Raw genomic sequence first — 27827 nt, forward strand, 5'->3', positions numbered from 1 at the left:
TCACCTTTCAAAGTTGAAGTCAATGGAAGAGTGTCTGGCCTGCAGGATTGCCCAGAGATCCCAGAAGAAATTGGAGACCTGCGAATAGGTTTGTGAGAAGGGGAAGGGTCATGCCTTGTTCAGGGTTGTTCTCATCTTGACTTGTACTTGATGTCCTCTTCTGTATAAATCTAATACTTAACCCTGCCACTACATTTAAGAAATATTTCTTATTGTTAAATATAATTCAGAATCCTGTCTTTCTTATAGGGATACTTTGGGATTTTGACAATGGAGCCCTTAATCTATTTCCCCAACGCAGATCAACTCGTGGGTGTCTCTGTGTGCAGTTTGAAGGAAGTAGCTAACTATACGTTTGCATTTTTGTCATTTAGCAGACACTCTTATCCAGAGGGACTTACAGGAGCAATTAGGTTTAAGTGCATTGCTTAAGGGCACATCAACTGATTTTCACTTAGTCAGCTCAGGGATGTGAACCAGCAACCTTTCGGTTACTGGTCCAACGCTCTTAATTGCTAGGCTACCTGCCGCAACTACGCTAGCGTTAGCGTAATTTCTAACTAGCGTTAGCACAATGACTGGAAGTTTACAGTATCAGCTAGCATGTTAGTAGATACCATAACTTCCAGTCATTGCGCTAACAGTAGTTAGCATTGGCTCGCAAAAGTACCTCTAGCTTCCTTCATACTGGATGCAGAGACATAAAAATGGTATCCATGAGTTCATCTGAGTCTGGGGGAGTATCCCTTTAAAGTTCAGTGAGTTTGAAGTACCCACTAAGTGGTCGTATCGAGACACTGTAGCCTGCAAAGAGCTGTTGTTTCAGACCCCAGAAAATCATTACAATTCCTCTCTGGTTATATTGTCCTGTCCTGTATGTTCTCAGAAGCCTTTGTTCCACACTGCTGTGGTTTTGAGGATGTACCTTTCATGGTGCAATATTGTGTGCTACATGACTGAAATAGACTGATGTTGGAACTTTACCAATATTGTCGTAGCAAAATGATCCTACAGCAACAGGATTTAAACATTTAGTCCATAATGTTGCTTGATCGGTGGTTAGGCTGGACAAAAGTAGGCTACATGACAAGTGCAATACTGTTACTGTTTATTTATTTATTTTATTGAACCTTTATTTAACTAGGCAAGTCAGTTAGGAACAAATTCTTATTTACAATGACGGCCTACCAAAAGGAAAAAGACCTCATGCGTGGACAGTGGCTGGGATAAAATAAAAATATATTTGATAAAAATATTGGACAAAACACATATCACGACAAGAGAGACAACACAACACTACATAATGAGAGACCTAAGACAACAACATAGCAAGGCAGCAACACATGACAACACAGCATGGCAGCAACACATGACAACACAGCATGGTAGCACCACAACATGACAACAACATGGTAGCAACACAACATGGCAGCAGCACATGGTAGCAGCACAAAAAAGGGTACAAACATTATTGGGCACAAACAACAGCACAAAGGGCAAGAAGGTAGAAGCAACAATACATCACGCAAAGCAGCCACAAGTGTCAGTAAGAGTGTCCATGATTGAGTCTTTGAATGAAGAAATTGAGATAAAACTGTCCAGTTTGAGTGTTTGTTGCAGCTCGTTCCAGTCGCTAGCTGCAGTGAACTGAAAAGATGAGCGACCCAGGGATGTGTGTGCTTTGGAGACCTTTAACAGAATGTGACTGGCAGAACGGGTGTTGTATGTGGAGGATGAGGGCTGCAATAAATATCTCAGATGGGAGAGTGAGGCCTAAGAGGCTTTATAAATAAGAATCAACCAGTGGGTCTTGCGACGGGTATACAGAGATGACCAGTTTACAGAAGAGTAAAGAGTGCAGTGATATTTCCTATAAGGAGAATTGGTGGTAAATCTGATGGCCGAATGGTAAAGAACATCTAGCCGCTCGAGAGCACCCTTACCTGCCGATCTATAAATTACATCTCCATAACCTGGCATGGGTAGGATGGTCATCTGAATCAGGGTTAGTTTGGCAGCTGGGGTGAAAGAGGAGCGATTGCGATAGAGTCTAGATTTAACTTTAGCCTGCAGCTTTGATATGTGCTGAGAGAAGGACAGTGTACTATCTAGCCATACTCCCAAGTACTTGTATGAGGTGACTACCTCAAGCTCTAAACCCTCAGAGGTAGTAATCACACTTGTGGGGAGGGGGGCATTCTTCTTACCAAACCACATGACCTTTGTTTTAGAACTGTGATATAACTGATTTAGAGTGGGTTTTCAGTGAATTTATGTAAATCACAAAGCTCATCTGCATTTCCTGCAGCGCAGGAAAATTCTCAGCAAATGAAAGCGTTCTCAAATGAAGATCCTACTTCTGTAATGACCTTTCTTATGCAGCGTCTCGGGCGACTCATGATGGCAGGACAAAAACGTATGCCATTGTTTTCAATGAGACATCAACGTCAAATGCCGCCAAGGCTGACAGAAAATACTGTCCATTGCGGCGCCGTGAAGAATTTGAACCAAGCGTTGAAATGGAGCATTAACTAAAACAATAACTGTGTAACTAATTAAAAAAATATATTCTCATGATATGTTTAGTAACATTACCTAGAGTCTCGGTAAGAAAGTGCTATACATTTTGTAAATGTTTCGTACATTTTGACATCTTTAAACTAGAAAATGAACTTACATGTGAGAGCTGTATTGTGTTAGGATGTTATTTATGGCAATTTTTTATGACAAGATTTTTTGTACCCATAAACCACAAGTAAATTGTTTAGATTTCCCTGTGTTTTGCTTCTGAAGAAAAAGGGGAAAAGTGCAATGCTCATATTGAATTGTTCCCGTACTAATGGAATTGCTCCCTTAACTCCATAGCACTCCACGCCTCCATACATTTCTGTTGTCATCCACCCTAATAGTAATTATCCACGGTGGGACCACTAATAATTTCCTAACGAGTTCCAGGCGGACCTCTGTGTTGTGGCCGAGTGATATAATTAAATTTTTATTTGATAATCAAATAAAGGGCGGAATGAAATACTGGAGCAGTGTGTGGTTTCTCCTCTCCATTTTTTCCTGGCACATTTTCAACTGTAATGTCTCTCCCCGGTTCTAGATGGAGATTGAGTGCAGTTCTTCTACTATGTTTAATAACTCCCCTCCATTAAGATGCCATTAGCCTAACGCTAAGCAGAGATGGCCAGTGACAGGGAACCATTCAGAAAAGCCCAGAGAGGAAGCATACTACAACAAGATAGGGGGGTGACATCACGGAGTCACAGTCTTTGGCCCTTCAGTATTTGGGGGGGGGGGGGGGGGGGGGGTCCCAGAGGGGGCCAAGAAGAGGCGTAAAGAGCCCAGTGTGCCTTGGCTTACTCTGTCTCGGCTTAAGATAGGGAGAGGAGCAGTGGAGAAGCTCCCCTCCCCAGAACATTGGCAGAGAGCTACTCGCTAGTGAATCCACAGTGAAGACGATTTGTCTATTTAAGGACCCTGGGAAATATCACAACAGACCCTGAAGTTCAATAGGGCATTGATATCAGTTGGACAAAGTAAGCTTCCTTTCAGTAGACCTAGGTCCTCCCATTAACTGAAATTGTAGTCTAAAAACACTGCCAAACCACCATCCGGTCACATGACTAAAAACCAGAGTATGGGAGGGATATTGAGAAAGTTCTAGTCATATCTTTAAATCAGATTTAAATGAAAACCAGCTAAGCCAAACTTTTATTTCGTGATTGTTTTGATAAACAAGCATATCCACCATCTCTATGCCAGACTTGTAAATAACTTGGGCAGGAAACTTGACTCACCCATTCATTGTCAATGAGAGACTTCTCCCACTTCACCAAGCCAGAGTTCTTGGTTTGTCACAGAAATCTGATTTCAATCAACAATATGTTATCGCTGCTCTTATTCATTTCCAGGCATGTTTTTTTTCTTCCCTTCCGCGTTTGGCTGAGGCAGAGTTATTTTAAAAAGAAAAGGCTTACTCATCATTTCTGGACTATTTTGAGCGACATCGACACTACCCCCCCAAATTACTAAAACAATCCTGCGTATTGTGTCCACTTATGAAAGCTCCATTAGTTTAGTCCAGCAGCACTTGAGCCACCAAAGACTGAAAATTGTGGTTGTTAAAAAAACACATCTTGGCTGCTGTCTGTCATTTTTCTTGCAGTGGTTTCAAATCAACTCCAATAGAGTATGTCAAAATGCAGCGGTAAGTGGATCATACAGAGTGGATGGGACTTTGGTTTTTGGGAATATGGACCCGTAAAAGGACATTGTTTGATGTGAATTGAAATATTGAATCTTGCCAGTGCTCATTACTATAGTGAAAGGCAGGCACCCCTGCACAAAACTACTTTTGGTCTCTGCATCGACAAATACTCACATTAAAATGGAGATCAGCCAATGAATTTATATCTGTAAATTTCACACAGAGAAATAAAAGTGAATCAGAATGTAGACATACAGTATTTACTTAGACTGTGGTGAAATATCAATGCCGTAGGCCAGGTTAATGGGTGCTGTGGTGAAATATCAATGTCGTAGGCCAGGTTGATGGGTGCTGTGGTGAAATATCAATGTCGTAGGCCAGGTTGATGGGTGCTGTGCCAGTGTCTCTCACCAGTGAGAACTTGCAGACTTGAACATAAAGCTCCTGAACCTCTCGTCCTGTAATTGTGGCTCCTAGCCCCACACTGTGCTTGTAGCGCTCCAGGTAAGCAGTCAACCTGTCCCTCTGCAGTTAAAGGCTGGGATACAGGCTGTAGTCAATGCCTTTCACACCTTGGGGACGTATCAAACACACAGACAAATGTAATGAGAACCTGTCAACCCAATCAGGCTGGATGATACAGCAAAAACATGGGTTAGAAACCCTTGTACCAATTTGGAGTTCTGTAACGTATCATGAGGTCCCTGGCAATTCCCAGACTTAATGTGTGTGTGTGTGCCCATGTGTTTTAGAGAAAGTATGTGTGTGTGAGAGAGTGTGCGTGCATTTGAGATAAAAAGAGAGAGATGGAGAAGGGGAGGGGGGACTAGTGGGCCTGACTGTTTAAAAGATCACATTGTAAATCTTTGCGTAAACTGTGTAAAGGGAAACTTTAAAGGAAAGTTTGTCAGCGTATCTTTTACATTCATTTGGGGTGGAGGCAAATAGCTGGATCTACACGACCAATGTTGTGGGAAATGGTTTCATCTTGACAGACTACTTTAGAGGTAGACTACTTAGACTACTTTACATCTGACAAACTTTAATTTGAAGGTGTAATGTCCCTTTAACTTCTATGGGCTATGTGGGACGCTAGCGTCCCACCTGCAGGACACAGCCAGTGAAATATCAGGGCGGCAAATTCAAAAACAACAAAATGTCATAATTCAACTTTCTCAAACATACAACTATTTTACACCATTTTAAAGATACACTTCTCCTTGATGTAACCACATTGTCTGATTTCAAAAAGGCTTTACAGTGAAAGCAAAACATTAGATTATGTTAGGAGAGTACATAGACAAAAATATTCACACAGCCATTTTCCAAGCAAGGACATGTGTCAATAAAACCCAAAACCCAGCTAAATGAAGCACTAACCTTTGACGATCTTCATCAGATGACACTCCGAGGACATTATGTTACACACTACATGTATGTTTTGTTCGATAAAGTTAATTTTCATATCCCAAAACAGCATTTTACATTGGCGCATGATGTTCAGAAAATGTATTCCCACCAAAACTTCCGGTGAATGTGCACATCTATTTATAAAAATACTCATCATAAACGTTGACAAAATATATAACAATTATTTAAAGAATTATAGATAGACTACTCCTGGATGCAACCGCTGTGTCATATTTTAAAATAGCTTTACGGAGAAAGCACATTTTTCAATATTCTGAGTACATAGCTCAGCCATCACAGCGAGCTATACAGACACCCGCCAAGTTTGGGGCAACCTAAACTCAGAATTAGTATTACAGATATTGTCTTACCTTTGCTGATCTTCGTCAGAATGCACTCCCAGGACTGCTACTTCCACAAGAAATGTTATTTTGGTTTGAAGTAATCCATATTAATGTCCAAATACCTCCGTTTTGTTTGTGCGTTCAGGTCACTATCCAAAGGAATACCGCGCGAGCGCGGTACCAGAAACGAAAAGTCAAAATGTTCCATTACCTTACTTAGAAGCATGTCAAACGCTGTTTAAAATCAATCTTTATGGTATTTTTAACGTAAAATTGCGATAATATTCCAACCGGACAATAGCATATTCATTCAAGTAGAAAAAAAAGGAACGGTGCGCTCGTGTGACCGCGCATATCCAATCCCTTTGTCCACAGGCAGTCCACTCAGTAACTGAGCTCCTATTATCTGCCCAGTGACAGGAGAATGCTCAAACCACTTTCTGAAGGCTGTTGACAGCCAATGGAAGCCTTAGGAAGTGCAACGTCACCCCACAGACACTGTAGTTTCGATAGAGAATCAAAAGAAGAACTACAATTCTCTTCCACTTCCTGCTTGGATTTCTCTCAGGTTTTTGCCTGCCATATGAGTTCTGTTATAGTCACAGACACCATTCAAACAGTTTTAGAAACTTCAGAGTGTTTCCTATCCAACTCTACTAATAATATGCATATTCTAGTTTCTGGGCCAGAGTAGTAACCTGTTTAAATTGGGTACGTTTTTCATCCGGCCGTGAAAATACTGCCCCCTACACCCCAACAGGTTAATGTGCTTGCTTAGTTCAATGTTGAAGGCAAAATGAAATATTTGAAATACATTGAAAAAAAAAAAACATTTCGCTCTGATTCTCTGTCTGTGAGATACACCTCAGAAATGAACTGTCAACTGAAGGAACGCACCTGCAAACACATTGAAGTGATTGCCTATGTCGAAGGCCTGCTATCATCAGCATACTCATAGTCAATGAATCTCACCATGCCTAAAGGAGAAGAGAGCAACGTATGGTTCATACAGTTTATTGCAATGACACATACACATTAGTAAACTGTTCTGTAGCACCTCAGCAATATAATTATTACTCTATCAGACCTAGGTTGCAATTACTTGACAAATATATTCAAATACTTGGCCTGTTTGAACATGCCTGGCTTAATAAACAAATAGAAAAGTCCCAAAACTGCAAACACCACCCACTAGGCAGACAAGCAAAGCCTCAAAGTATTTTAATGATTTTTTTCAAATATTTGAAACCCAGTACTGTACCCTATGTAGAGGGTAATAATGGAATAATGGAAACATTTGAGTAAATGAGGGATACAAAGTATATTGAAAGCAAGTGCCTGAGTTAAGCAGTGTGTGTGTGTGTGTGTGTGTGTGTGTGTGTGTGTGTGTGTGTGTGTGTGTGTGTGTGTGTGTGTGTGTGTGTGTGTGTGTGTCACAGGAGGTTGATGGCACCTTAATTGGGCACATGGTAATGACTGGAGTGGAATAAGGGCTCAACTGCCTATTAAGACAATTTATGTTGGTTTCCTTTATTTTGCCAGTTATCTGTATGCCGCTATAATTGATAGTGTGCTCTGAAAGCTTTAATAGTCAACGCTACAATTCCTCAATAGGATACAAATTAATTAATTAATTTTTTTTAAATTAAAGATACAATGAAACAATTTTCCACTTTACTCCATATTATGTTCTGATATGTATGATTTGTTCAGATATAATATTCTTTTAGTTTGTGCTTTACTGTTACAACAACAAAGTCCCTGAAAAGCTTCAGAGAAACATTAATAATGTATTCATTATAACCGTGTTCCATACATTAATCATAACAATGACCAAGGCCGTACGTCTGTACATAAGGGCATAATGAAAGGACCTAAGGTCATCATGAAATGACATAAGGACATAATGAAATGACAAGAGGATTAAGAGAATAGGGTATAGATGTATTATCCATAGCAAAAGAAAGGAAAGATGTGACCGTTTTGTGAACCACATTTTGTCAAAGTGTTAAAATGGAACATGTCTTGCAATTGGACCATTTCATGGAAATAAGTTAAATCAAAGGGACATCCAAGTTATTGAGTCTAAAACATGGCAATCTTGTATTCTTTCTGACACTGATGGTATATTGCATCAGAATGGCAGAACAAACGCTATAACCAATCAGTTCAGTAGTAATGAATCCACTTATTCTTCACACTGTGTCGCTTTTTTAAATGATCACATACACTCGCTTGGAACACTTTATATGTCAGCCTTGCAACTCAAAATCCAGGCACTAAGACTCATCATCCACCCTCTTTGTGGTCATAGATTATGTTTTTAGTCAGGAGGTCGTTGTGACAAAGCACGGTCGGCGAGCGAATCGGAGAGGTGTCTTTTCAACGTTTCCCTTTCATCTGACAGGGTTCCGATGCTAGGGAACTCTTTCAGCAGCTTGGAACTATGTGGACAAAAAAATAACAAAAGAACTGTTACGTATTGCAGACACTGAAAGAATCAGTATCACATTCATATAGTATCATCACATTCATATAGTATCATCACATTCATATATTATCATCACATTCAAATTGAGCTCATGCTATTATGCATGCTGTGTTTAATTAGCTGTTTAGTAAGTATTTATCGTCTTTATGGTCTTTTTTCATATTTGAATAACTTTCAAATACACTTTCAAAAACAAATAGACTATGTCTCTATTGGAGAAAATGTAGAGAACCCCTAGATGAAGGGAGGTAGGATATACTGTATGTTATAAAGTCTTACTGATGGTCTGCAGTAAATATACACGTTTATAAGGAATAGGGTGGAATCATATTACTCAGGCTCCGACGCCTGCCGCATGTGATAGGGGCTACAGTCCATTACGGATTATAATGGAACACCCAGCCGTGATCTGCCCAGCGAGGCCTCTCTACCAGACCAACTCAATGCATTTTATGCACGCTTTGACAACAACAACATTGAGCAGGGTGTGAGGGCCGTCACCGACCCAGAGGACTGGTTGATCTCGCTCTCCGAGGCCGATGTGAGAAGGGTCTTTAATTAGGTCACCACCCGCAAGGCCGCGGTATTCTAGGGTGCGTTCTCAGAGGATGCACAGAACAGCTGGCAGGCATATTAAATAGGTAAATAAGAATTTGTTCTTAACTGACTTGCCTAGTTAAATAAAGACTAAATAAAAAAATATTCACGGTAATTTTCAACCTCTCCTTGTCCCAGTCTGTCATTCCTGCTCCTAAGAACTCTAAGGCTTCATGCCACAATGGCTACCACACCGTAGCACTCACTTCTGTAATCATGAAGTGCATTGAGAGGCTGGTTATGGCACACATTAACTCCTCCATCCCAGCCAACCTAGACCCACTCCAATTTACATACCGCCCCAACAGATCCATAGACAATGCAATCTCAATTGCTCTCTACACTGCCCTCACCCACCTAGATAAGAGGAATACCTATGTGAGAATGCTGTTCATTGACAACAGCTCAGAGCTCAACACCGTTGTCCCCTCCAAACTCGTCACCAAGCTTAGGACTCTGGGTCTGAACACCTCCCTCTGCAACTGGATCCTACAGAGGGCTGTGCGGACAGCCCAGTACATCACTGGGGCTGAGCTCTCCATTCAGGACCTCTATATCAGGCGATGTGAAAAGAAGGCCTCGAAAATCTTCAAAGACTCCAACCATCCAAGCCATAGACTATTTTCTCTGCTGACGTCTCGGCAAGACGTACCGGTGCATCAAGTCTGACACCAACAGGCTCTTGAACAGCTTCTATCCCCAAGCAATACGACTGATAAATAGCTAACAAAATAGCTACACGGGCTATCTGAATGAATCTTGTAACTTTATTGACCTTTTATTTCAATCTTTGCACTGTCGCTATACACACACACACACACACACACACACACACACACACACACACACACACACACACACACACACACACACACACACACACACACACACACACACACACACACACACTGTCACTACAAAACACACACTCACTCCAATATTTTCTCACTCACACATAATATGCCCATACATTTATACTGACTGCACACCCACTCACATACAAGCTGCTGCTACTCTGTTTAACTTATATCCTGTTGCCTAGTCATCTTACCCCTATACATATCTACCTCCATCACTCCAGTATTCCTGCACATGTAAATATGGTATTGAAACTGACTTTTAAAATATTTCCTGTACATAGTATGCTTACTTACTTAATTGTACCTTCAAGAATTCCCACCTCTGACTGGACACTGACATTTACACAGGTATATTGGAAATATTTCCATGTTTCAAGTTACTTGTATAACATCCAGGCCATGTGGGCCATTAATCAACCAGTACTCTCACAGTGAAAATGACTTAAATAAATAAATAAAATCCATGATTTCCTGTGCCTACAAAGACTAGAAGAGGAAAACGTCTGGCCCGGTATTTTATTCTATCAGGGGGGGGGGAACTACTTCTTAATGCAGTAGTTCACCAACCTGTAGATGCATTCTCCAGGCCTGCATGCGTTTACAGCAACACAAGTTGTTTATGACACCAGACAGCACACCATATCATCTGGAGAGGTTACATGCTATTTACAATGTCTTGTTTTTCCTTCTTGGGACAGCTCCATCAATCAACAAAGGTCTTATTTTCACAGACGCTACTTGAAAAAAATGCACCTGCGAAATGCTGTGTAAGCATTGTACCGTTCTGAGGAATTTTTATGTCTCCTTTCAATCGGCAAAAAAAAGTATTTAATTTAAACACTGTTATACCTATTTATGCAAGGAGACATACAGTTGCGGTGTTATTATACACAGTTGTCGACATAATTTAGTGAGGTCTGTTAGGAACGTACAATAAATGCAGTGACGTTGGCCGTTGTTTACAGTCATGATAGAGGTCTCTTCTCCACTCCTACAGCCTCCTTCACTACTTCCTCAGCCACACACGCTTATTTGGATGGAAGAGTATCTCGTTCTGCTCTGTTCCATCGTTTTTTAGTTGTGGTTGCAAAATGGACACTTTGCTCATCACTCATAAAGGCTTTTGGCCCTATTCACTGACAACTGGTATCTGGATTTCTGGGATATATTGTGACATAGTTTTGTTGTAGCATGCATTCTTGCATTTTCAGAATAACCTTGTTTGTTTTTTACTTTCCCCAGAAACTCAAGTTTTGCTTAGAAAAATAGCATAGTACAGAATAAATAGTTGTATTATATTAGTATTTCGTTCATATATTAGCTCTTGATAGGCAATTTATTTATATCATCAATATTCATGAAAATATGTAATATTAAATGTGGTTTACAAATTCCACATCTCTTTAAAAATGCATACTCATTTTTAATTCTGTTTGCAGAATAACTGTTCATATGAAAACTAATGTTTGTTCAAAGGCTCAATCCTCGGTGAAACTTACATGATTCATTCCTATCAACTATTCTATATATATATATATATATATATATATATATATATATATATAAACAAGCTCCCAAGCATTTCACATCGTAACACCACTCTGCTATTTGGACTTTCTCCCCCTTCTCTTGCCCAATGCCTTTCAGATGCAGGCGGTCGTGGAGGACGATGCTTGCCTCCCGGCTCCCACTCCTCTCATGTCTCTCAGTGAAGTCTGTTTCTAGAGAGCTAGCTACTACAGCAATTAGAGGAATTTCCTCCTCTGGTGGCTCGTTATCAATGTGCCTTATTTACATCTGATTACCAGCTCCAGTGGAGCAGCAGTGATTATGGCAGTATTGTGTGGTTTGTGTTGAGTGTTAAATGGGAGAATTAGCGGGAGGGCTTTGAGCAGAGCAGGAGACTGCTCTCCCGGTTTCTACGCTTTCCTCGGAAAGTGCAGCTGTACTGTGTCTCTCTTTTCCTGCGTTCCTCCCCTCTCATGTTCTCTCCTGTCTGGCTCTGTCCTGTTAGGTCCTCTCCCTTCCTCTCCTGTTAGCTCCTCTCCCCTCCTCTCCTGTTCGGTCTTCTTCCCCCCCTCTCCTCAACACCACAGATGTATCTCCCCTCCTTTCTCTCCTCTGCCTCCCACCCCAGTGGGTGACTATCTGATTCAGACAGAGGAGCTCTTCTGCAGGTGCACCCACTCTCCTGCTCCCCCTCTCCCCACGTTTCCTCGGAAGACACACTCTCTCACAAGCACTCATACGTTGCCCAAGTATAAAAGTCTCTCTGATGCTTTTGTGTGTTGACTGGTTCTCACCCTGTCCTTCTGTTGCTCCCTTTAGATACACAGCAAATTGGACAGTGTTGATTTTTCAGTGTAACATTTCTTAGGTTGACTCAGGTGTTAAATGAACTCTGTAAGTGAAAATGTATTCATATTTCATATATATTTAATATTAATATTAAATTAACACAGTGGTGTAAAATAACCCCAGCCTTGGTGCTACTAACCAGTGGTACTAACCAGTGTTTCCCAGCATGCTGTATTGCTTGTTGATTTTTAGAATTGTTTGTTTCAATATCTCTGTTTTTGCATGATTGATTAATTAATCGTATGCCACTCAAATAGAAATAACATACATGTGTCTAAACTAATCCAATCTGTTAATAGGACTTATTGCACCCGGGTACTGAAATGGTTGTTCCAGTTTATATGGTTTAGGTATTCTCCTGTCTTACTCTTCAAAACCTAGCATTCATTCTGAATGCAGGTTGTGGGTGAATAAAAATTCAAAATGTTGGATATCCTCACTCTGGCTGGATTCCAGTAAGAATCACACATCACTTTTCAAGCCAGCATAATGTGACTTGCAGGCCTGATGTGGCTTGTAAACCATGAGTTTCATGCCACTATATTAGGGTAAAACTAGGGCCTTAAAATAAGAGCTTTTGGAATACTGGTGGTATTGTGTGGAATAATTACATTTTTACGATAACATATTTGCTTAGTATCTCACTTGGTGATGGCCAGAGGCTTGAAAACGGATGAATGCAACAACCATGTCTCTGTCACTAACACTCCTTTCAGACATATGTAATGTGGCGCCTTGAAGCACCTCGGCTACAGCATGTTTGTTTGTCTGAAAGGCTACAGCTTTTAAAAATCCGTCATGAAACCTTCTCTGGAGATAGTTTTGAAGCGGCATTTAACTTGTCTGTAGTGGCGGCAACTTCTGGTTGAACTGTCAATGAAATGATCTCAAGATGCCTGTGTGCAGACCACTCACCTCTTAGAAAAGTACTTTGAAGTCTGTTAAATACAATGACTTACCAATACAGTTAGTAGAGAAAACATCTACCCTACCATTAAAAAATAGCAGAAAAACAACACAGGGAAACAGTACCTAATATTCTATACAGAATTCTTCTGTCTCTAAAGGTACAGAAGCCACACTTAAATTAAAAAAAAATGTCTGAAAGGTTATCAATTATTGCTTTTGAAAGGGTATAACAAATACAATCATGGATGGTAACGCTACAATTCACTCGAAAAGCAAGGCATTCTGGGAAATATACAAGTAGAATTAGCTGTGTACGAAACAACATGTATACACACATTCAAAGCAATCAAATGTATGTTTTATGGATTATTGACCTGCAAAAGCCAATACATTTCAAAAATGTCTTGTATTAGTGGAACACCTTACAATGAGAGATGTAAAAAAAAGATATACATATATATATTTTTTTTTACAGAAATCACCTTATATTGAGTATGATATATAATATTTGTTCTCTCTTTGATGCTTTCTTGTCATATGAATTTCATTTTGAGACTTTTAAATGTGGATCGAGTGATCCAGCTTAAAAATATATCACAATATAGCTCCATCTATTGGACTTCTGAATGCGGTGCAACTGTGATAAAGGTTGGTGTACGCTCTGTAAAATAAAATGTCCTTTATATAATGAAATTGCCTACAAGTTAGCAATTTCGTATACACACTTGGCTGTTAACATAATCTTAGGGCTCTATTCAATCAGTGTCATGGAAGTTCAGTACTACATTGTGATTGAAATTTAAAGGTAACATTTCCACGTTAGCGGAGACTGCATTCACTGTAAACACTGCCTATGTCAGCTCAATCGGATATTTCCTTTAAATGTCTATCGCGCAATCTGTAACTGTTCAGCGATACCGATTGAATGGAGCCCTTAGTTACTTCAAAGATTCATGAAAATTGTTTGCTTATACCTCCATTATCATATAATAATAATAATCCTCCCTGTGTAATGTCACATCATGACAACGCTTCAGAATAGAGCTATATGGGCTGTTACTCACAGAAAGTTAGTTGCCTGTGTCCTGTCATAGCAATGTTAAAAAAAGACTACTAGAGACATGCTGGCTCCATCTCAGATGTGTGCAGGAAGCTGCTTCTCTCTTATCATAAAGGTCCCAATCTCCCCATAGCAGTTGTCTATTAAATGGATGACCCAATCCATAGCTAATTGCCTTGACCTCTTGACCTCTCTCCACAAAACACAAAGAACATACTGGAACAGTCTGGTGATATTATTTCAATCTAAAGAGCTAAAGCAGACACAGTACTTTAGGACTCTAGCTTGACTCTAGTTTGCATGGACTTCCGACCCCTCAACCCTCACAGCAATCGTAAACAACACAGAACATTTGATTGATAATGGAGAGAGACCGTTCGAGGAAGCCGAGCTAATGTCTTATTTTCTTTGTTCCCCCACCTCCTCAATGGGCCAATCACTGCTTGGTGCCACATGGCAAGAGAGTGGACTGATAGCGACAGAAAAGACTGGCTAAACACGTCAGACTTCACCGTCAACACATCTCATAGAAGAAGAGGAAAGTGCAAATTTTTGCTTTACAAAAAAATATTTTGCAAAATAGAAAATGTCTAAGTAGATCTTGTAGTGTTAACTCACCTCTGCGATGCTGGTGTTCTGCTCTGAGCGTGCTGGACAAGTTTGAGGAATTGTGCCATCTTCTTCCACAGAATATTCTCTGCGGGGTTGTCAGATTCGAACTCGATCGAGAGGATTTTTCCAATTTCTATCGCAATCAATCTGCAGGGGAAAAAAACTAGGATAATTTATACCATAACTACAGATGAGACTGAGCCAAGATATTGCACAAAAGAACTCTGGACCAGAAATAGATAGCTGCTATCTTTCCATTAAGCAATCCATTCAAACTAAATGTTGTTTCATTTAGGACCCTATTGATTGCTAGTGTGCATGTTTTGCAGAGTGTTTGTGGTGTCATGGAGCCGCTTTTGCTACAGGCTATCAAACTGAGCAGGCTGATAGATGGAGACTGGCCCTGAGGTTTGCCCCCTGTTGTCTGGATACTATCCACTAGCATAGCCGGAGCCAAACCTGTTGTCTGGATTCCATCCACTAGCATAGCTGGAGGAGTCAAACCTGCTGTCTGCACTGTAAAACATTTCCTGTATAAACTACATGAACTAACTGGCAGAAATTGGCGAGTAAATTAAGGTAATTTATTTTACAGTGCAACTACTGTAATAAATTTTACGGGGAACATTTTACTGTAATCTAATTTACAGTATATTACTGGAATTACCCATGCAGCGACATTTTACCCAGTGTCCTTTGCAAGGTTTAATTTTTTACATTTACGTTTAACTTTTGGCCATTTAGCGGGTGCTCTTCTCCTTAAAAAAAACATTTATTAAATGTAACTAGGTAAGTCAGTCTTATTTACAACGACAGCCTATCCTGACCAAACCCTAATGACGCTGGGCCAATTGTGCGAGATGCAGTGAGATGCAGTGCCTTAGACTACAATGCCACTCAGGACCCCTTAGCATCTTACAGTCAGTGCATTCAACCAAGATTGATTAAAAAAAAACACATCACAGTCATGGCAAGTAAAACATTTCTGTAACCATTACTGAAAATATTGATGCAGTTAAGGTCTTCAAAATAATTGTAGTTAAAACAAGATATCTTATGATATATCTCTGGATAGTGCCAATACAATACTGAGATATTCATAGTAACATGATGTCAGAGCAATGAAGCTCAGTACAATACAGTAAAAGTGACTATTAAACTGTAAGACAATTATTTCTTGAGTATTCTACAGCAGGTTAGCTGCATACATTTGCATAGTACAGCACATGAATGAACGCTAGGTGTTTAATATCACTTGCAATTCTAGAGGCCTAAACAAAGGCTTCCAAACTGGCTGTGATTACATAGAAAAACATATCAAATAAACATGGGTAAATATTCAACCATTAAGAGTTTAAGACCTGCTACAACTCAGACCTTTTGCTTATATACATTTAACTGTTAGGAAGCCACTACCACATATTAGTTAAATTGGTTCAGGAATCTCACTAATAGTTGCAACAAATATAGACCCTTACAAGGCACACCTTAAAATATGTTAATTGAACCTTTTTTTAACTAGGCAAGTCAGTTAAGGACAAATTATTATTTACAATGACAGCCTACTGGGGAACAGTGGGTTAACTGCCTTGTTCAGGGGTACAACAACAGATTTTCGCCTTGGGAATTCAATCCAGCAACCTTTGGGTTACTGGCCCTATGCTCTAACCACTAGGCTACCTGCCTCCCCAATGAGCCAGCAATTCTTCCTCCTCCCAAGACATTTCCCTACAATTTAACGTAATTTACAATATGCTGCAGTAGAAATATACCAAAACAGTAATATAGTACTTTATTGTTGAATTGTATTGAAAAAAAATCAGCAATTTCTAATAGTGAATATTTAAATGTATCTTACAGCATTCCAACTGATATTTGGCACTTTATATCTAAACTGACAACTTGCTGCCGTTCTGATCCGTCAAGTTTATAAATTAAATTATCATGGGACCACTACCACATATTACTTAAATTGGTTCAGGAATCTCACTAACGGCTGCAACAAATATAGACCTTACAAGACGCGCCTCGAAATATTGAATTGAGTGAAAAACAACAAAACCATGCACCCACTAGTGTTCAAAAGGTTTTTGACACTCCAAAAATGTGGTATGGTACTGTATTCTGAATTACAGTAAATTACTAGCAGCAATTTACCAGTAAGTTACTGTAGAGTTTCAGGACAGAGTTTGTAGAATTCCATAAACATAGTATATTACCATATTCTGTGGGGGTACAACAAATATAGCCTTTTGCATGGCATGCCCTAAAATATGTTAATGAGCCAGAGACTCTTTCCCCGCCCACAACATTTTCTCACGATGCACCATAATTAATACTGTAAAACACGTTTACGGTATTTTACTGTGCATTCTACAGTGTATTACTGTTGCAATTTCAGAAGGGTCTTATAATGTACTGTAAAACAAATGTACGATATTTTACTGTGCATTCTACAGTTATCTACTGTATTCAGTTTAGAAAGTATCGTACTGTTAATTAATAGGGTAACTAACTGATAAAATTACAAAAACGGCTAACAGTGTGGGTTCGATCCACTAGCATAGCTGGAGTAGCCAAATCTGTTGTCTGGGTTCTGTCCACTAGCATAACTGGAGGAGCCATCAAATTGTTATAGACATAATGGCTATATATCACTGTTTCTTGAAAAACAAACATACCCTTTACTCTGGTACCCACTGAGAAACCATCCTCCAGACCCAAATCTGAATTAGCGCCCAAACTTTACTTTACACGTACGCACACACACACACACACACACACACACACACACACACACACACACACACACACACACACACACACACACACGCACAATCCCTCCATTCCTTCATTCCTTCATCCCTCCATTCCTTCATCCCGCCATTCCCTCATCCCTCCATTCCTTCATCCCGCCATTCCCTCATCCCTCCATTCCTTCATCCCTCCATTCCTTCATCCCTCCATTCCTTCATCCCGCCATTCCCTCATCCCTCCATTCCCTCATCCCGCCATTCCCTCATCCCTCCATATTTTCATCCCTCCATTCCTTCATCCCTCCATTCCTTCATCCCGCCATTCCCTCATCCCTCCATTTCCATGCTCCACTGTTATAATTAACTTTCAGATCCAGTGTGAGACCCAGTGGATTGACACTGGTCAAATTGTCCTTGGGAAAAACCTAATATGGGTCAATTGTAGTTTTTTGTGAATTGTGGGTCATGTTTGCAGATCTGTACAGTATGTATGTGTGTAAATATACAGTACCAGTCAAAGTATGGACACACCTACTCATTCAAGGGTTTTCTTTATTTTGACAATTTTTTCTACATTATAGAATAATAGTGAAGACATCAAAACCATGCAATAACACATGGAATTATGTAGTAACCAAAAAAAGTGTTAAACAAATCAAAATATATTTTATATTTGAGATTCTTCACAGTAGCCACCCTTTGATGACAGCTTTTCACACTCTTGGCATTCTCTCAACCAGATTCACCTGGAATGCTTTTCCAACAGTTCCCACATATGCTGAGCACTTGTTGGCTGCTTTTCCTTCACTCTGCGGTCCTACTCATCCCAAACTATCTCAATTGGGTTGAGGTTGGGTGATTGTGGAGGCCAGGTCATCTGATGCAGCACTCCATTACTCTCCGTCTTGGTCAAATAGCCCTTACACATCCTGGAGGTGTGTTGGGTCATTGTCCTGTTGAAAAACAAATGATAGTCCCACTAAAGGCAAACCAGATGGGATGGCGTATCGCTGCAGAATGCCGTGGTAGCCATGCTGGTGTGCCTTGAATTCTAAATAAATCATGACAGTGTCACCAGTAAAGCACCCCACACCATCACACCTCCTCCTCCATGCTTCACGGTGGGAACAATACATGCAGAGATCATCCGTTCACCTACTCTGCTTCTCACATAGACAGTGGTTGGAATTAAAAATTGCAAATTTGGACTCGTTAGACAAAAGGACAGATTCAACCAGTCTAATGTCTATCGCTTGTGTTTCGTGGCCCAAGCAAGTCTCTTCTTTTTATTGGTGTCCTTTAGTAGTGGTTTCTTTGTAGCAATTTGACCATGAAGGCCTGATTCACGCAGTCTCCTCTGAACAGTTGATGTTGAGATGTGTCTGAGGCTGATAACTCTAATGAACTTACCCTCTGCAACAGAGTTAACTCTGGGTCTTCCTTTCCTGTGGCGGTGCACATGAGAGCCAGTTTTATCATAGCGCTTGATGGTTTTTGCGACTGCACTTGAAGAAACTTTCAAAGTTCTTGACATTTTCCGGATTGACTGACCTTCATGTTTTAATGGACTGTTGTTTCTCTTTGCTTATTTGAGCTGTTTTTGCCATAATAGGGACTTGGTCTTTTACCAAATAGGGTTATATTCTGTATACCAACCCTACCATGTCACAACAAAACTGATTGGCTCAAACACATTAAGGAGGAAAGAAATTCCACAAATGAACTTTTAACAACGCACACCTGTTAATTGAAATGTATTCCAGGTGACTACTTCGTGAAGCTGGTGGAGAGAATGCCAAGAGTGTGCAAAGCTGTCATCAAGGCTAAGTGTGGCTACTTTGAAGAGTCTCAAATATAAAATATATTTGTTTAACACTTTTTTGATGACTATGTGTTATTTCATAGTTTTGATGTCTTCACTATTATTCTACAATGTAGAAAATAGTAAAAATAAAGAAAAACCCTTGAATGAGTAGGTGTGTCCAAAGTTTTGACTGGTATTGTATAACTTTTCACAGATACATGGCAGGCTGTATGAGCTGTGCGTCGTCTAACACAGTCTCCCTCACAAACTCATAGCAGATGCCATTCTGGAAGCTGCAATAGATCTGTGGGCCGCAGTCGTGAGCGTGGAGTATCTGGAACATCTCCACGTCTCTCTCTCCCGGTCCACATAGAGCTCTGTCAACCTCCCGTACACAAGCACCTGCATGGCCCCCAACTCTTGGAGTGAGCCCACGAAGCAGCCCATCAGCTGGTTGGTGATGCACTAGGTCAGGGGTGGGCAACTCCGGTCCTCGAGGGCCTTATTGGTGTCACATTTTTTCTCCATCCCTAGCAAACACAGCTGATTAATCACATTACATTCTAAACTGAAGATCATGATTAGGTGATTATTGGAGTCAGGGGTGTTAGATGGGGCTGGGGAAAAACTGTGACACCAACCAGGCCCTCGAGGACTGGAATTGCCTGAACACAAGGCAACCATGTCAGGATAGTGTGGATAGTCTGGTGGAGTGGTAATATCAGGATAGTGTGGATAGTCTGGTGGAGTGGTAATGTCAGGATAGTGTGGATAGTCTGGTGGAGTGGTGATGTCAGGATAGTGTGGATAGTCTGGTGGAGTGGTAATGTCAGGATAGTGTGGATAGTCTGGTGGACCGGTAATGTCAGGATAGTGTGGATAGTCTGGTGGAGTGGTGATGTCAGGATAGTGTGGATAGTCTGGTGGAGTGGTAATGTCAGGATAGTGTGGATAGTCTGGTGGAGTGGTAATGTCAGGATAGTGTTTATAGTCTGGTGGAGTGGTGATGTCAGGATAGTGTTGATAGTCTGGTGGAGTGGTAATGTCAGGATAGTGTGGATAGTCTGGTGGAGTGGTGATGTCAGGATAGTGTGGATAGTCTGGTGGAGTGGTAATGTCAGGATAGTGTGGATAGTCTGGTGGAGTGGTAATGTCAGGATAGTGTGGATAGTCTGGTGGAGTGGTAATGTCAGGATAGTGTGGATAGTCTGGTGGACCGGTAATGTCAGGATAGTGTGGATAGTCTGGTGGAGTGGTGATGTCAGGATAGTGTTTATAGTCGGGTGGAGTGGTGATGTCAGGATAGTGTGGATAGTCTGGTGGTGGTAATGTCAGGATAGTGTGGATAGTCTGGTGGAGTGGTAATGTCAGGATAGTGTGGATAGTCTGGTGGAGTGGTAATGTCAGGATAGTGTGGATAGTCTGGTGGTGGTAATGTCAGGATAGTGTGGATAGTCTGGTGGAGTGGTAATGTCAGGATAGTGTGGATAGTCTGGTGGAGTGGTAATGTCAGGATAGTGTTTATAGTCTGGTGGAGTGGTAATGTCAGGATAGTGTGGATAGTCTGGTGGAGTGGTAATGTCAGGATAGTGTGGATAGTCTGGTGGAGTGGTAATGTCAGGATAGTGTGGATAGTCTGGTGGAGTGGTAATGTCAGGATAGTGTGGATTATCTGCTGGAGTGGTGATGTCAGGATAGTGTGGATAGTCTGGTGGTGGTAATGTCAGGATAGTGTGGATAGTCTGGTGGAGTGGTAATGTCAGGATAGTGTGGATAGTCTGGTGGAGTGGTAATGTCAGGATAGTGTGGATAGTCTGGTGGAGTGGTAATGTCAGGATAGTGTGGATAGTCTGGTGGAGTGGTAATGTCAGGATAGTGTGGATAGTCTGGTGGAGTGGTAATGTCAGGATAGTGTGGATAGTCTGGTGGAGTGGTAATGTCAGGATAGTGTGGATAGTCTGGTGGAGTGGTAATGTCAGGATAGTGTGGATAGTCTGGTGGAGTGGTAATGTCAGGATAGTGTGGATAGTCTGGTGGAGTGGTAATGTCAGGATAGTGTGGATAGTCTGGTGGAGTGGTAATGTCAGGATAGTGTGGATAGTCTGGTGGAGTGGTAATGTCAGGATAGTGTTGATAGTCTGGTCACACTCTGACTCTCAACCACATATTTCTACCCCTGAGGGGTTAGTTCACTGCTTGGATTTTTCAAGCACAGCAAAAGTTCAGCTGCAACGTGTCCCGCTCTCCCTGTTCTAAATCAGATTCTAAACTGGGTGGTTCGAGCACAGAATGCTGATTGGCTGACAGACTATTTTTCTGCTCTAAGTATGTTGGAAACCAGTTTATAATAGCATTGAGGCACCTTGGGGGTTTGTGGTATATGGCCAATATACCACGGCTAAGGGCTGTATCCAGGCACTCTGCGTTGCGTCGGGGAAAGAACAGCCCTTAGCCACGCTATATTGGCCATATACCACACCCCCTTGTGCCTTATTGCTTAATCATACCACTTTTACGCATGATGTCTATATCAATTATGTTTTGTGTGTTTATGTTGATTGTCCTGTGGACTCAAAATCTCTGTTCGCGCATGTAATGGTTTCTTATGAGAAGTAGTGGAGTCAGGCGCAGGACACAGGGATAAGTGTAAACAAAACGTGTTTACTCAAATTTTCAATAAACTTCTCCCAGCAAAATAACAGGGTTGGGAGAAACACCTCCAACAACCACCAAACATGAACAATCACAGACAAGACAAACAGGGAAGCCAGAGGGTTAAATAATGAACCTAATCAGGGAATCAAAAACAGGTGTGTATAATTAAGACAAAGCCAAAGTAACAGGGAAACATAGATCGGTGGTGACTAGTAAGCCGGTGACGTCGACCGCCGAACGCCGCCCGAACAAGGAGAGGGGCCGACTTCGGCCGGAGTCGGGACAGCGCACTGTCCAAAAGAGGGAATAAACAGGCAAAACATCAGAATAAGTGGAAACAGAAGGTCCAAACTACATGAGATTAAAATTGGAAAATAGTAGTGATGCTGTGCTATGGCGTGTTCTGCATGGGCTTGCCCCTTGTGTGTAAACAACAACATTCAATATGAAACTAACAATAAGTCACAAGTTCCTGTTTAAAGTAATTGCATAACACTTTCATTGGGACGGTATTTCTATTGCCTTTAAAGTTATGGTATTATGATTGGTCACAGGAGTTTATGACTTCCAACTTTATACCTTAAAGACAACAATTCTTTGATGATTGAACCCAATAAACACTAAGAGAGCAAAGCCATGTCTTATTCAAAGCCAGCAGAGACTCACTTAGGGAGGGAGCAGGCAGCAGGGTTTGGTTCTACTCATTAAAGAGATAGTTCACACAAATCATAAAATGACATACCATTACCTTCCCTGGAGACAGTAGCTAGGTAAACCAAACCAAAACATGGATTGTTGTCTTACCTTGTTCCTAAACTGCTTAAACCAATATGGAATTTTGTAATTTGGGTGAACTATCCCTTTAATCTGAGGGAATATTAAAAGGACACATTTAAATATGGTTCTTGTAAGCGTTTATAGTCACTCCAGTGTATTAAGTAACTGATTGTGAAAATTTGAGTGACAAACCCTACAGGCAACTTGCATTATTGAGCACCGAAAGGACACTCTTCAGTGGTTATGATATTGGCTTTGTCAGCAATATCAGACCCTCCACATGCAGTCTGTGTTGGCCTGTGTTTGCTAGCAAGGCCTCATCATTGCACGTTTGTTTCCATTCATTGCCTGCTGAGCGTTCTCTCACTTCCACTGTTCCCCAAAGCGTCCTCAAACTCCGAAGGGACCGCATGAAACACAGGCAGAGAACAAACATTGTCGCCTTGACATTTGATGAAGTATTCATAGCACTGGAATGAGAGCCACTTGAACAAACACGCCACATCTAACCCAAAATATTGTGATCAAATACGACAGGCTTTTGTCATCAGACCGACGTGGTATGTCGGAGCAAGAAATCAACGCCATAACCTTTTCTTGAATATGAAGCAAGGTCCATGCATTTACAAACCGTTTGTGTGGGGGTGTATTCTATTTAGAATCTGCCTTTCGTTGGCTAGCAATCAGAAATGTTGTAGCGAACTTGAGGGAGTTTACACTGTCTCTCGTGACAGACTCTTAGAACAATTGTTATCTGGCCGGTGTACAGAAGATTTGGTTCTGGGTTTGCACAATGTGGTGAGCATCTCTATTCCACGTTGGTTCAAATAAATTTTCAACTTAATCATTGAAATGATGTGGAAACAACGTTGATTCAACCAGTGTGTACCCATAGGCCTTTTCACCAATAACAATATATGCTGATGTGCAGTCACATTACTCGGAACCTCGGCTAACAGAGAATAGCTTGCTTTGTTGATCCATCTTAAAAGTGATTGATTTACTGACAGTGGTAACCAGATGATCAGTATTCTGTTTAAGATTCAGAGGAAGGTTTTTTTCATACAAATTAGAGGCTGTATGCTCTCCAACTACCTGGCAAGAACAATTAGCTGTATTCCTGACGCCAAAACACGGTGCTTGGTTCAAGGAGAGGTGTTTGCCTTGTTTTAATAGAAAAATATTTGATGGAGTTTAAAAGATGATTAGACCACTTGTTTCATACTTCAATAGAGGTATGAGAACCACTACATTCATTGAATGAATCTGTGATCTCACATTGCCTTGGTAATGAATAGATGTGAAATCTTAACATCTATGAAGTTTTGCAGTAGGAAATCTTTTCATCTTTGCCAAGGAAAACGTAAATGAAGTCCATGTAGTACCTCCCTGTTTCAGTTCGGTTTCATGTCTAATGAACACAACCCAGTCAGTGAAACTACACTGAGTGTACAAAATATTAGGAACACCTTCCTAATATTGAGTTGCACCCCCTTTTGCCCTCAGAACAGCCTCAATTCATTCTACAAGGTGTCGAAAGCATTCCACAGGGATGCTGGCCCATGTTGACTCCAATGCTTCCCACGGTTGTGTCAAGTTGGCTGGACGTTCTTAGGGTGGTGGACCATTCTTGATACACACGGGAAACTGTTGATCATGAAAAACTCAGCAGCATTGCCGTTCTTGACACACTCAAACCAGTGCGCCTGGCACTTACTACCATACCCCATTCAAAGGCACTTCAATCTTTTGCCTTGCCCATTCACCCTCTGAATGTCTCAAGGCTTAAAAATCCTTCTTTAACCTGTCTCCTCCCCTTTATCTACACTGATTGAAGTGGATTTAAAAGGTGACATCAATAAGAGATCATAGCTTTCACCTGGATTCACTTGGTGAGTCTATATCACGGAAAGAGCAATGTTCTTAATATTTTGTACACTCAGTGTAGCTGTCATGGTCTAAGCTCTGCTGAGTAGGATAATTTCTCTATCCAACTGACTGAAGAGTCTGTCACCCTGATTCAACCTGACTCGTCTATTCAACTGAGCCTCTGAATTATGTTGAAGCATGTCTGTCGAGGAGTCGAGATTGACAGAGCAAAAACATTTGAAGCAGACAGAAAAGCTTCAACTTAATCCGTAGACAGTTTGAGAGGCCATGCTTCCTTTAATTTGAGAGAGTTTCTCTGAGATGTCTATACATCCCCTTTTCTTTCCTTTTTGAATCGCTTGTTCGTAGTCCCACAAACCTACTGACACAATGTGCATATGAGGGGGAACTCTGGAAGTTAGCATCCACCTCTCTGTGTGCTTAAACTAGACCTACTCTAGATTGAGAGGTCACTGTCTCGCTCCAGTGTGACCCTGACAAACATGGATCCCATTTCTCTGGGAGATTGCCCCACTGTTTGCACACACAAATTAAGTGTGATATCCTTCAGAGAAGCTATGTTAGCTGAGGACAGACGTTCTACTAATGTAATACGGTGTCCAACCTTATTGCAGAAGTTGTTACCTCTGAGTGTCCGGATGAAGGTTGAGAGGAATGTCTTTCAATGAAACATTTTCAAGGTCTGATGCACACCACAAGAAAACCAGGGGAACATACTACACTCTTAGAAAAAAGAGTTCCCAAAGGATTCTTCGGCTGTCCCCAAAGGATAACTCTTTTTGGTTCAGGGTCTGATCAGAAGAACATATTTTTTTTTTGGAATAAGAAAATCATATGGCCTATATTTCAAAATACCCCCAGTATACGGTTTACCCCAGTATACGGTATACTAGGGTATGGATTACAGTTTCTCCTGGCCCATAGATTACTTTTAGGGTGAGGAACCATTTAACATCAAGTTGTAAAATCCTGAACTTCCCCTATAACATTCTACCACATTGAATGGATGATATGTAATAACAGGCTGTTTACATGTTGAATTATTTAGAATGTCGTCCAAAGTTTCCAATTTTACATAATTACAGTAATTGCTTAGAAGTCATGATTATGTTGATCATCATAAATTCAATATTTTCCAGGCTTTTAGACGCAAATTAAATTCAGTTGTCATCAAAGGGCGCCTCGCCATCAAAGATGTTGTGTATTGAAAGGGAGATGATTGTATACATAAATGATTTAGGAGATACTGTAGAACAGCACAGATTCAAAGTCAGTGTTGGCTGAACATGTTTTTCCAACAAGTTGGACATACAGTAAGTAGCACGGTATAAGGGTACTGGGATGGCACACACGCACACGCACACGCACGCACACACGCACGCACACACACACACACACACACACACACACACACACACACACACACACACACACACAGAGAGAGAGATTCTCCGCACACTTTTTATGTCTTTCCTTCACTTTTCCTTACATACTTTCACTATCCCCCTCTCTTTTATCCACATTTCCGTTTCAGACTCACAGTCCTGTTTGAATCAGGGGAGAGGCAGACCTTGGAGATGACTGGGAAGAAATTAATAATTGATAAAAAGATCATAAAGCAGACAAGAGTTGAAGAGAACATGAGAGAATAACAGAGTTGTGTTATTTTGACTGGGGTGGTGTCGGGTACTGTTGCCCTGTCTTTTTCTGCAGTATCATCAGACTGAAGACAAAATGGACTATGGTTGATTGTGCAAAATTAATTAAACTTTAGAAATCTGTGTGCAACTTCAGACTAGCTCTTTTTACTTTTTGATGTATTAAAGCAAGATGACTCATTGATTGACTACCCAAGTCTTCTTTAATTGTCTGGGTCACTACAATCTCTTTCCAATGAACATCTACAGAATATCCAAGTTGACTTACAGTAAATGTGCTCGACGTTGTACATATATGCATGTGTGTGGCTTATACAATCTAGCCCCATTTTTACTAACAATGAATCATTTTGTATTTTTCTACAATGTCTCAGGAATAACGTCAGCGTTTCCTCAAAATGAAAGTATTTTGTAAGAGTTTATCACAACAACAGTTTCTTATCAGGAGCCAGTAAAACATTAAGACAATATTTCTGATCATAACTTTAATGGTGGACAATAAAGATGATCTAATCTTATCCAACCTAACCATCAACGTAAAGATAACATAGTATGTTCTGAACCAAACACTATATCGGCTTACATGGTTAGCATTACACAGTGCACTACTTTTGACCAGAGCCTATCCCCTACATAAGTAATCAAAAGTAGTGCACTATATAGGGAATGGAGTGTAATTTGGATTGCGACCATGTCCTTTAAGGTGATGAATTGTAACGGTCGTCGTACGTAGTGGACCAAGGCGCAGCGGGTCGAGTGCTCATAGTGACTTTTATTGAACACAAACTTAACCAAAAACAAGAAAACGATCAGATCAACAAACAGGATTGCAGGCTACACACACAGCTATGCAAACAACAACTTCCCACAAAGGGACAGGTGAAAACAGGCTACCTAAGTATGACTCTCAATCAGCAACAACAATGTACAGCAGCTGTTCCTGATTGAGAGCCATACCAGGCCAACAAAGAAATACACAACATAGACAGAGCATAGAAATACGAAATAAGAACATTAACCAAAAACCCCGGAACATATAAATCAAATACCCCTCTTACATAAACACATATCCCATTAAACCCCGAACCACATAAAACAAATACCACCTGCCACGTCCTGACCAAACTACAATAACCAATAACCCCTTATACTGGTCAGGACGTGACAGTACCCCCCCCCCCCCCCCCCCCCAAAGGTGCAGACCCCTAATGCATCTCATACAAAAAACACAAAATAAACCCCCCAAACTAAAGGGAGGGAAGGGAGGGTGGCTGCCGTCACCGACGGTTCCCGTGCTACACCCCCCCCCCCCTCCCCAATCCTCCTACTGTGGAGGTGGCTCAGGCTCTGGCCTTAGTCCCCCACCTAACCTGTCCACCCCCGTTGAATACCTCTGGCTGAGGCACGTCGCTGTAGACCTCTGGCTGAGGCAT

The 27827-nt window shown here is 41.0% G+C and overlaps 1 pseudogene; it reads right to left on the reverse strand.

Moving 5' to 3' along the window:
• Positions 1 to 27827, reverse strand: LOC106584605 (ethanolamine kinase 1-like; annotated as a pseudogene).

The sequence above is a fragment of the Salmo salar genome, chromosome 23, assembly GCF_965601325.2.
Source record: "Salmo salar chromosome 23, fSalSal1, whole genome shotgun sequence".
Lineage (NCBI taxonomy): Eukaryota > Metazoa > Chordata > Actinopteri > Salmoniformes > Salmonidae > Salmo > Salmo salar.